We start from the raw sequence: 12,612 nt of genomic DNA, 5'->3' as shown, positions 1-12,612 counted from the left end.
AACTACTTTCCTCCCGAGAAATTTTGTGCCACCACCTGCTGAGCTGATAGTTAAATCAAGTCGTTGATGTGACCTGAAAAGCACATTGAAGAATTTCCACTAAGAGCTGGCTGTAGTCTGATGAGTTTTTGCCAAGGAGTAATCGAACCATTACATGTTAAACACATTCTCCTGGGAATTCCTATGCTTTTGTGATTGATCTTCGCATGTACACACAAGGGCGAAGGGTGGAGAAGTGTCTTGGTGATCAAATCCCATTTTGGCTTCCCTTTTTTAAAACTGCTTTAAATTCCTTAATGACTAAATCTTTTCTTAAAAGCATTAGTTTGCCTTTTAAGAGCGGCAAACTTTTCTAAAGCCATTTCCTAGGCTCGTCACGAAGCAGTTCAGTATTAGTAATGCTTCTCTTACACCTGTTATTGCTGCAAAAATTGTAGGGGTTTGGTTGAATTCATGCTGGGCGCTGCAGAAAGGAAACGCTAGCAGAATTAGTGCTGTTCCACTGCAAATGGTATCCCTGTACCCCTGATCGCACCCATAAAGCTTACACTTTGTGGTTTTCAAGTATACATGAGAAGCAGTGCTCCTGAGCACAATCCCAGCCACACTCTCTACTTGCACTCCATGTAATGTGTAAGGAGTCCTGTTGTGAAATGTAGAAACACTCTCTCCTCTGCCCTGGCTTGTGGCCATGGACTAATAATTTGACAAATGAATTATTCTGATGTTTGGCAAAAGGCACAGATTTTAAACCGTCTATGGGCCTGGTGTGCCCTTAAAGCTGCTATGTTGACCATTTCTCCATATAGAGGTTCACATCCTGCTACCAAAGAAACACTAGTAGCTAGAGAAAATTGAATTGTGGCCGCTATACTTCTGGGTTTCGATGTGACTTAGTGCTGCACAGCATACAGTAATTAATTGAAACACTTTACAATCTTCAAGGGCTAGTATGTCTGTTAATGGGGGGAAATATCTTCTCTTCTTGGGAATCCAGGAATATTTCTAAAATATTTGATCTCCAGCTTTAATTGCTTGACTTGCCTATACTTGTTTCTTGGCATTTTGTGAAAAAAAATGTAATATATATCTTGGGCCAGAGGTGGTGGTTCCCTGGACGGGACTATGGAGTTGCAGCACTCACCTCACTTTTCAGGCCGAGGGAGCCAGAATTTGTCCACAGACAGCTTTCCGGGTCATGTGGCCAGCATGACTAAACCACTTCTGGCGCAACAGAACTGTGATGGAAGCCAGAATACACGGAAATGCTGTTGACCTTCCTGCCACAGTGGTACCTATTTATCCACTTGCACTGGTATGCTTTTGAACTTGCTAGGTTGGCAGAAGCTTGGATAAAGCAACAGGACCTCACCCTGTCATGAGGATTCGAACTGCTGACCTTCTGATTGGCAAGTCCAAGAGGCTCAATGGTTTAGACCACAGTGCCACCTGTGTCCCTTTTAACACAGAGGAGGACTCTGTGCCAAGAGCTGGTACAATGCATTTTACTATTTTTGAAAGCATTTTAAAATTCTAGGCTTGTTTGGTATTTTCACAGATCCAGAACACTCCAGCTAGAATATAGTGATTGTTTTGGCTGTAGGAACTAAGACAGCTATTCCTAGAGTACAGTTGACAAGTTCCAAGGTTCCTTTTTAATGGCTTTAATTATCCCCCAAGTATCTGGTGTAATCTGAGTTGGACTTATTTACATAAAATGAATATAATCCAGATCCATGCATACATTATCTTATTTATATACTGCCTTTTTAACTATGAAAATAGTTAAGAGATAAGAGATCTGTGAACAGCTCTTTGAGGGGCCAAAACTGTGTGTTTCAGCAGAGTCTGAATTGCTGCCCAAAATAACATCTCTATTCTTCCTGTAGTTTCACTTACCTGTGACACTATTGCATTCCCTTGTCCCCATTACTGGTCATTGACCATAATGAAGAGATGGAATTGAACAGCATTTTCCCCAAGGTTTCAAACTGATCTAATAGCTTGGCTTTTTCCAAAGCCGTTCACCGTGGTTTTCCAGTTTGAATAAACTTGGAAAATATGGTTAATTCAACTATGATTTTATTGCTTGATGCATGAACCACATGTGTGTACAGTCAAAAGACTCATTCATATCTCAGCTAGTAATGGTGATTCTAAGATACCATCCTCTGAACTCTGCCCCTGAGATGCAGTTATTGGCAGTAACTGAAACGAGTGACATTTATGGTGAAACTTCAGCATAACATTCCTGTTGAAATTTGCACCATAAATGTACACTGCTTCTTTACAGCTTAATCGAAATGGTCAAAATGCAAACTTTAGAAAGTTAATTCTAATGCAAAGTTATTTTCAGTTCACTTTGATTTTACTTCTACAAAGACTTTCCCTCCACCTTGCGTTTAGGTGTATTGCATCATTTTTATCAAGGTTTCCCTGAACAGTAAAACTTAAATCAAACCATGATAACATATCTTATAGTAAAATTGACTTTGTGACACTCTATCAGTAAATCACCATCCAGAGAGACAGTGAACTCATTATAGTAGCCTTGAAATAGAAGTTGGGAGAACTGTAAAAGATTAATTTTGCATTTTCCCATCTTCCGTTCTTGGGAGCAAAACTTTTTTGAGCATCCGAGGCTTAATATAGTAGTCTGCCCCCACAAGCGTTACCTAATAATGAGGGCCGTGCTTAACTTTTGTCAGTTATTTCCAGAATGAAAAGAAGTAAAGTAAATGCAATTATAAAAGAGGTTTAGGGGAAAAACTGAAAGAGGAGCTGGAGCTCACAAGAGCAGTAATTTACTGTTCCTTCCCCACCACCGCCCCTCAGAAGTGCTGTGTGTGTATATAACAATACAGAAAATTTTGATGCAGTCAGAGTAGGGGATGCTAGAGGCAGATTGGCAGTGCGAGAGAGGGATGGGCGGTGAGGAAAGAAAGAGCGGAACAGGAGGGATGGGTAATTGGAGCCGGCTTCTTTCTACTGGAGTGTTCGGCCCCTTCTTCAGCTTCCTTGCTTCTAATTTAAGGCAGCTGTCAGATGAATCCTTTACTTTAAGGCTGGATTTTTTTTGTGGAGAGTTTTTTTCCTCAGTTGATTTTCTTAGTCATGAGCTGAGGCTGGGGCCAGAGCCCCTGGGTGTTTCACATGCACATAACCATCTCGTTTCCATGATTGGAAAAATGGCTGCATTCCCATTTGACCCAAGTGCATGGCAGTGCAGATGCCCTAGGCATTACATACACACTTTGTGCATAGCTCCCACCCATGGGTACATGCAGAGAATGCCAAATAGCTTTCATAACTGATAAGGATTGCTCTCCTGCAGTGTGCAAATCCTGCCTTTCTTCCCTAATGGAACCCATTGGGTGGCATCCATCCTAGCACTCACAGTTGGCAGACTTGCCAACTCATCTGCCTTCAGACCAATTATGTTGGATTGTGGACAGACGGGTGCTCAATAGCCTTATTGTGAGAGGAATAAGGTTACTAAGTATGGAATATATTTTGACAGACAAGGAGGGAAGGGTCAGGATTTACTCTGTGGACAAAGGACACCCCAGTGCCAGGATATGCCGTGTGTGGAAGGGTGGGCAACCAAGGTTTGTCAGTAATCTTTTGGTGAAGGAAGTATCCATGTAAATATAGGGGAAGGAGGATTAGAATTGGGCAGAGTGGATAAAAATCAATGATTAAAAAAAATCAGATTTAAAAATTTTTTAATTGGATTTTTAAAAATTTAAATTGGATTTTTAAAATAAAATTCTTTTGGAGGAAAAATCTTTCTAAAGATAGTTTTCTATTTAAGTTAGATTATAGTCCAAAGGCTATTCATCAGGAAATAAGGTTTTGTTTTAAGTTTTTCTTATGTGCTAAAACTCAGTCTAAGGGTTTTTGTTTTTTTTAAAAATTATTTAACTACATTAGTTAATAAGCATGGATACATATGCTATAATGTTATTGTTTTGGTTAAACAAATTTTTATTAAGGAAATGATTATTTTTCTCCTTCCAATAAAGTACAGCAGAAAAGTTGTCCAAATATAAACAGTTAAGTTATTAAACCTAACAATAATTTCATAATTATCTATGTATTTCTAATAGGATAACAAAATCAGTAATTTTTGATAAAACTGTAAAAACTACTCTGAAAATTTATTATTCTAAAAATGAAATCTTCTTCTGGTTGCAAATATTAAGATTATACCAGCAAGAATGAGTATTTCTGTAAAAAAAAATATTTAAATCAAGTCTTACTGACTAGTGATTTAAATTTATTTGATTTAAATCATATCCACCCTGGAATTGGGCCGTTTATGCAGAGGCATGGTTTCAAATACCACCTGTGCTTGACATGTGTTTGACATCATCTTCTCAGGAGATAAATTTATATGTTTACAGTGGTATTATACCAAAGAATTTTGGGAGGTGTTGTTTGTTTAGGATGCAGAGACGTGCTCAGTGGCCCCTATTCCCCTCATGAAGCTACTCAGAGTGGTTTAGGAATCAATCTATCTTCCCAGGGAATGGGCAGAAATCACAGCCTGTTCATAAAGATTGGTCTGGCCATTCCATAAGATTTATATTTTTTGCCCAAATTGAGAGGAAGACAGGATGTATTCCAATTTGTATGAAGTTCCTTGCTGTCAGAATTCTTCCACAGATGCAGGCTGTACACACATAGGAGATGGAAAGTCCGATAGTTTTGAGCAACTGCAAATTGGGAGTTCTCATTTGAACCTCATTAGGGAGAAGGCAATGTCTTCTATCAAATTCTTCACTTCTATTGAAGAGACATACAACATCACCAAGTAAAGCCACATCTTACAGCCCAAACAAGGTCTAATTCCTTAAAGGTTAGAATATGCCCATCATCTTCCCAGTGAGTCTCCAGATTCAATGCACATTAATGTTTTGTGGGTTTTCGTGTGCGAAGAAGCTCACTGGTTCAGGAGATGCAAGACTGCAATCTCTGGTTGAAACACTGGAAGCAAGTTGACTTCATCACTCCTATCAATGCTTGTGCCGATTGTTCTGAGGAATGCTGAATATTGACTTAGTTGTACCATCTTTGAACAGGCAAGCACCCTGTGTGCCTGCACACATTTTCCAAGCAGAGTGATTTCAAATCTTGGAACATGGTCAAAGAGCCCTTGGAACAATGCCACTGATCTTCAGCAGACTTTGGACATACTTGAGATAGTGGTATGTTCTGATAGCTTTCATCATAACAGTCGCTGGTGTTGAGAATACTTAGGCAATGACTGTGCCAAATTGGGGTGACCGGATTTAAAATGACATTTTTGAAACTAGCAGAACTAAATGATATTGAAACCAGGCGTTATGGAATCTCAGCGCTGTTGAGCAAGCCGGTAACATCTACAGGCGATCTGCCACCTTCAATCACAGAGGACAGCCATCATTTTAAGTGGATAATTTAGAGAAATTAAAGTCTGGATTTTCGTAAGAGCCTAATGATGATGAAGAATAAGAGTGAGATTATTTCAGCCTTTGGTGTTCTACAAGAGCTTCTGCAAATTGGGAGAAATATGAAATGGTGGGAGGGGGCAGTGATTTTTGCTTCTCACTGTCCCCCCCCACTCACCCCAAAAAATCTCCAAAGGGTTGTGGAACTGGTAGTATGATAATACACATTTTGGTATAGGCCTTTCAAATTTTAGGTCACGATATCATAGTCTACTGGAACAAGATATTGGTTCAGGACTATATGCAAAAGCAGCCATGGTTTAGTGTTATGAGCCGCAGTGAACTTTTCCACCCCAAGCCCCACATCCCTCCTGAGCAGACTTTCAAGGGCTGCGTGCTCGTCGTGTGGGGGCTCAGCAGCCAAAGTGGGCAGAGCAATCAATGTAAATTTCATCTTTGTGCAACAGGCTAGTTTTGACACAAACTCACAGAACCCTCTGTTATCCAGGCAGGCAGGCAGGGAAGAAGCATTATCAGAGTCCGTGTGCACATTTTAGCCAGGCAAAACCACTTGTGGGGTGAAACAGGGCCAGTGAAGGATGTGGGCTGAGGAGAAGGGATGTACAGTGGTACCTCGGGTTAAGAACTTAATTCGTTCTGGAGGTCCGTTCTTAACCTGAAGCACCACTTTAGCTAATGGGGCCTCCTGCTGCCGCTGTGCTGCCACTGCACGATTTCTGTTCTCATCCTGAAGCAAAGTTCTTAACCCGAGGTAATATTTCTGGGTTAGCGGAGTCTGTAACCTGAAGCGTATGTAACCCGAGGTACCACTGTAGCCTGCGTCATCAGAGGGTCAGATAGGGAGGCCTGGCGGTCCCCATTTGGTCTCTTGGGCCTGAGGCTCTCCATCCCTGGTCTAGCCCATGGACATGTTTGCATTGCAAAGCCTGTCTTCTGGATTTGCAGTTTTATTTGTTTTATATACTACATGCTGGGTAGCTAGAATACATAGAAATATGCTTTAAGTTCCCGTCAGATATTTTCATTAGCTGCTGCTTGGGGTGTGAGGGGAGCTTGCCTAATATGTGTAGCAGATAACGCAGTGATTGTAAAGTAGCCATGTGGATTCATCCGCAATGTGTAGTAATGGTCTCACATTCATCACAAAAGGCATGTTGTTAGAGAACACCATCGGTTCCCTGTTGCGTGGGGATTATAAAAGAATTTTCTTTTCCTTAGGTGTGCAATTGTAAAGGCTATTCCGTTCATCCTCCTAGGTCTAACTAGAGTTAAGTATAAAACTGTGTCTTCACATTAGCATTGCAGAGAGCTGTGTGCACAGGGAGGAATTTGTGTTGGGCCTGAGGTGTTGTGGCTCCAGTTGTTGATGGGTTCAATCCCAGCGGTGATTCGTTTCCAGCTGAGTGAGAGTTAACGAGTAGAGATTCATGGCAACTGCAAACATATCTTCACATTTAATTGGTGGTTCTGCCTGTTGAGATCATGCGATCTTTCCCCCAATTTATTTTACCCAGAGCTCTTGGATAATAAAAACACAAATTGTGAATGCTGCCTCCGCATAGAAAGGTAGAATTAGCCCACTGGAGAAGTTTATTGGTTTGTGTACTGTTTGGTAGTGTTCAGCAGCTAGAGGCTATGTTGTTTTTGCATTTTACAGTACTTTCCTCTTGCAGAGAGGTCAGTGTTGTGAATGGCAAGCACAGCCATTGTGCTATACTGTTAGCTGAAACTCCCCTTTCCCCCTTTTTATGAGGAGCTGGGGAAGTGAAATGAAAGTACGCCACATCAGACATTAGCCCGGGTGCTTTTATTTCATGAAGACTCTATGCTAGACTACGGCACGTCTTAGATTGGAGGCAAACAACATCCAAGAGAATTGGAGACATGCTGCCTGATAGTTTCATCTGGTGTGCATGCTCATCCCTTTATGCAACATTTGTCTGCAGCCTTAGCAGGCTTTGAGGATTTTTGAAGTACTGCCACTACAAAATGTTGGAAATCTGCATGACTGGAGATGACAGCTGGATGTTTGCCCGGATGTATGTCACACTGAGTTCAGCAAGACTTGCCATTTTAAAGTTTAGGATTGAGGCCATGTAGCACAATCCTATGCATGCTTTGCTCCGGAGCTTACTCCTAAGGTAGGTGTGCATAGGATTGCAGCCTTGGATTGCATACATTGTATGCAACCCAAGGCACGTATGTTTGCTCCAGATGCATAGTGTGGAATATGGTTGGAACCAGTATTTTTCCGGAAGGAAAGAGTGGTAATTCCAGCCACTATCAGTCCCACGAAGTTTGTGTATAGGGAAAGATGCTCTGAATAGAGGAAGGACAGGCAGCCTGCAGAGTGCACAGGGTCAGGGCATGGAAGGAATTATGGAAGGGACAAGATAAAATGGAGGTTGGGAAAATGGACTGCCCTGTAAGAAATGTTACGTTCTAAATCTTTATAACAAGGGAACCGAGTAAAAGTGCTGATGTACATGGGAGCCTGTCAGTTTGAAGTATGAATGCGAGTTCTAGGTATTTTTATGTGTGAGGACTCAGTCCATTTAAAAATGGGAATGAATGAGGCTGTCTATAAAAAGCGAAATGACCAAAAATCAGTAAGACTCTTGGTATTAAACTGGAATAAGGAATTATAATGCAGCGGTCTGGCAGCCAATATTTTACTATATAGATATGGAACTATGCAAGTAATTTCTTACTATATCCTTGTTAAGTGAATTATTTTCGAATGGGGCTCTTCTCTAAATAATGAATGATTAATATAAGCACTTTGCCTAAATAATTGTTATAGAACACTGCTATTCTTAAGTATGTATGGGTTTTATGTATCTTGGTTTAAATCCCATTTTTACACTCCATTTTATTCAGCTTTGTAGTGCCAGAGACATAGAAAAAGAAATATATTATTTGCTGCTCTTGAATTTCAAGTGGATTTTTAGAAGCTGGGAAGGGAAATCATGTTTGGAAAGACCAGGGAACACAATGGATCATTTGTTAGGCTTTTCCTGGAGTTTTTCAAAGAATAATTGCACTATGTATTTAAGCTGCATTCAACCGGATCCAATGATACCTCTCATTGGAAGGGATTGCGAGCCAGCTTGTCTCACCTCTGAGGTCTCTAGCTGTCTGTGCAGGGGAATAAATACTGAACAGAATCCACCAGAGTAAAATCAGCCCACTCAGGCCTATTTCACATGGTCAGTTTCCACACAAAATCTGGCGATTGACTGCATGATGTGGACCTAGATACAATGAATTTTGGGTGAATTGCCTCTATTCCAGCATCACACCCTCTGAATGTGGGTGTCCGGGGATGTTTGGGGCGGGCACACTCCCTCGCCTCTGATCCAGTCCACTAGAGATTTTCCTCCTAATTACAGGCACTCTCCTTCTTTAAAGTCATTGTTGTAAATATCATTTATCCCATGATCAACCTGTCTCAAGTGATCAGATTAATACAAAAATGGGTGTGAATATGTTAAGTAATTTCAGTAAAAAAGTCAATATTGAGATTTATGGCCATGGAAGGATTGTTGGGAAACAGAAGGATGGGGTTTATTGGAGGTGGGTGTCGTTGCCGAAATGGATCTTGCACACACCATTGTGCCATGTAACCTTTTGGTGGAAACTTCTGCTGTTCTGGTAGGAGTGCGACTGGCTAAGCAATCGTCGTGCCAGCAAGGCACTCAGTAGCATCTAGTCAAGATAGCTCTCTGACATCCATTGCTCATTGGCTGCATTTGACTCCCTCATAGGGCCACGCATTCACTGCCCTCCCTAATGCTTGTACCAACATGTTCTGCGCACTGAGCCCAAACATGTCTGTCTTAAAATCTGTATTCGGCTTCATCTACCCTGAAAGGAGTCTTGACCACTCTGTTGTCTGCCCCTTTTAGTGGCCTTTATCACATCCTTTTCAAGCTGTACATGGCCCGTCTTCTTAGCCACAGTGCACTGATTAGTTTCTTAGCCACAGTTTCTCCAGTTAATTTCTTAGCCACGGTGCATTGATTAGTGGTGCCTCTTCTCGTCACTTCTTGTAACTGCTATCTCAAGGAGTACAAAAAAGAACAAAAAAGGAACTGAGATCCAGATGAAACAAACGTCTTTACAAAACTCCTCCTGTACACAGGGAGAGATTTGGAGATCTACAAACACTGCGATATCCTCATCCACCAATATTCTCCCCGGTTTTGAGAGAGTAGGGATGCCACAATTCCTCCTCAGTTGGGTAGGTGGGTGTGGTGTTTTGTGTTAAAATAGTGTTTATGGGCCGTACCAGAGGGTCTCTGCTATTGGACAAACAGTTTAGCTTTGGGGTTGTGCCGGAGAACGGAGAGCCTAGGAAGCAAGATCTCAAAACCCTGACTATGGGCCTTGGCAAGTCCACCTTGCATATAGAATGCATGTAGAAACACAAAGGTCAGAGATTATTGTTTCCGGGTTTGTGAAAACAGAACTTTGGGGTACCACAGAGAGTATAAGTCAAGTGTTTGTGCAGGAGGTCCTAATTTCCCTGAAGCCCTAAGTTGCAAATTACAGTCAATAGTCTCTTCTCGGTGGACAGTACTGAGGGGCATTTTTAATTTTTTTATTTTTGCATTGTGGGATTGCACTCTGTGCTGTAAGACATTTAAATTTTTGTTTTTAACCTTGCCGCTTTTACCTGTGTGAATGATCAATTTCGTTTTTTTCAACAGCTGAGTACCTCTCCCTCTTTATTTTTTTTAAAAAAATCACATATAAATGGTTGATGCAATTTACTAAGGTAAATCGAACTCAGTACCTTTTTGGACAGCTCAGTAACTCACGTTATACAGCTGCATGTAGACTGCTGCACTTTCAGCATCCAAAGTCATATTTTCTTTTCTTTTTGCATATTGCATTGGCTCATACTAACAGTAGCTTTATATCTGTCTCTTAGATTATAAGGAGAGGTTCAAGAAGCCCCATTTGCTTCTCTCTCCGCCCCTAATATTCATAGGGACATCTGTGTGAGTCCAGATGCAAGCTAAAGCCCCCTCTCTCCAGCATCTTATGAGCAGATCTGATACTTCCGGTGGGCTCTGAAAAGTTCCTACTTTCCACCCTTCAAAAGAAAAGAAACCTTCTGTTTAATGGTCGGAGCTACTGAAGGCAGCAAATGAACTTTACCATTGCCTCTCACTAATCGAAACAGTTCTGCATGGTTGTTTGGCTGCATAATACTGCGCTATGCAATATCCATTTGGTCTGTCTAAAGAACGGGATAACAAGAAATTAATTCACCTTTTGAATCGCGCCTGCTATACTTAGCAGCTGGATACTTCTTTTGCTGCGCTCATTTTGCAAAAGTTGTATCTGTTGTCTTGCCAATCCATTTTTGTTGTTCTTGCGTGATCGTGTTTTTGTGACTGTGTGACATTTTCTTAATATGTGTTTAGCAAGTGATAATAGTTCTGAGTCATGGCTGAGCGTGCTTGGATGTTGGATTTAGTTTTCCCACAGCAAGACTTCATGGCCTGGTACACTGAAATATGAGTCTGCTTACAGTTTCCATGCTGAGGAACAGAAGAATAATGGACCGCAAAACACATTTCACTGCTATTAGCTTTTCAAGCAGATTGAGCTATTCGCCAGGAGAGGGAAAAAGTGCGCTACAGCAATTATGTTTGTATCTGGTCTTTGCCCACTTGCTGTTTCCAAAATGAGATGGCTGTCTTCTTTTTTCCTCTCCCTATGCCCCCACTTCTGTCCTCGGGCAAAGGAGATTGTTTTATTGACAAATGGGAAAGTGTCAATCAATATGAAAGTGGAAGTGCAGAATTAGCCGCATTATCAGAACATAAAGTTGTTTATGTTGTGTGTGGCACACATGTTAAACATGCTCTATCCTGCATGGGCAGATTGACACCGAACTCAGCGAAAATGTTAAAATAAATGATGTAATTAAATAGAAACATGTTAATGTTAACTACCTGCCCACCTTCAGGCGTATTCTAGAAGGGATTGCCAGGATTAATATCTCCTTATGTTATATGCATTCTTACATACAAAGCTGTTACAAAATCCGTGCGCTACCGAACTTTTTATGGTACTAGCAAAACACCTATCACTATGAATTGAGGAAAGCGGAGTGAAATTAGTCTTGTGCTGCTCTGGAGCTGTCTATATGCACAATACCTTTTTCTGTTTTTTAGTGGAAGGTGAGGAGAGGAGGTTTTCTCTCAATGAAATGTGTCTTCAGGAGCAGGACTTCAGAAACACAGGAAGTTGCTGCCTTAATCCATCTACCTCAGTATTCTCTACACTTGACTGGCAGCAGTTCCCCAGGGGTTCAGAGAGTATGTCTCAGGTGTACCTGGACATGCCGTGGATTGAACTTTGAATTTTTTTACATGCAAAGTATGTGGTCTGCAGCTGAGCCATGGCCTTTTCAATCTTAACTGTGTGGCCTTTCTGCAATCTACGTGCCCACAGGTGTGAGGGGCAGCCATAGTAAAGGACACTGTTGGGAAGTAGCTAAACCCGGTGATCCAACTTTTGCCCAGGTGAGCTGGTTTTCACTCCCCCACCCCCGAATCATCCTGCTGATTAGTTGAATTTTGCATATGTGATCTCAAGGCTGAAATCAAGTGATTTCTTGCAGCCCATTCCTGAAAATGTTTTTTTTTATAATTTATTTATTAAATCCCCCAACATTTCAAAAGGGCGTCGGACATCAATGAAATCAACCAAAGGTCTGCTTAAAAAGGAACGTTTTTGCCTGGTGCCTAAAGGTGTATAATGAAGGTGCCAGGAAAACTTCCCTGGGGTGAGCATTCTACAAATGGGGAGCCACTGCAGAGAAGACCCTTTCTCATGTTGCCACCCTCTGGACCCCACAGGGAGGAGGCACACAAAGAAGGGCCTCAGGAGATGATCTCAGGGTCCGGGTAGGTTTATATGGAAAGAGATAGTCCTTGAGGTATTGCGGTCGAGCCGTTTAAGGCTTTATAGGTCAAAACCAGCACTTTGAATTGGGCCCAGAAAGCAATAGTTAGCCAGTGCAGTCAGACCAGATCGGTGTAACCCTCTTCCTCCGGTAAGCGACCTGGCCACCGAATTCTGTACTAGCTGAAGTTTCCGAACTGTCTTCAGAGGCAGCCCTACGTATTAAGTTCCCTTT

General features: G+C 41.6%; 1 protein-coding gene across 4 annotated transcripts in view; it reads left to right on the top strand.

Moving 5' to 3' along the window:
* The window catches only part of STK39 (serine/threonine kinase 39), a 116,645-nt gene that overhangs the window by 86,114 nt on the left and 17,919 nt on the right, over positions 1-12,612 (top strand). The gene's annotated exons all lie outside the window — the stretch shown is intronic.

Source organism: Podarcis pityusensis (genome assembly GCF_964106645.2).
Source record: "Podarcis pityusensis genome assembly, chromosome: 1".
Classification (NCBI taxonomy): Eukaryota; Metazoa; Chordata; class Lepidosauria; order Squamata; family Lacertidae; genus Podarcis; species Podarcis pityusensis.
The sequence above is the reverse complement of the archived record's forward strand: the minus strand, read 5'-3'. Positions and strand labels throughout refer to the sequence as shown.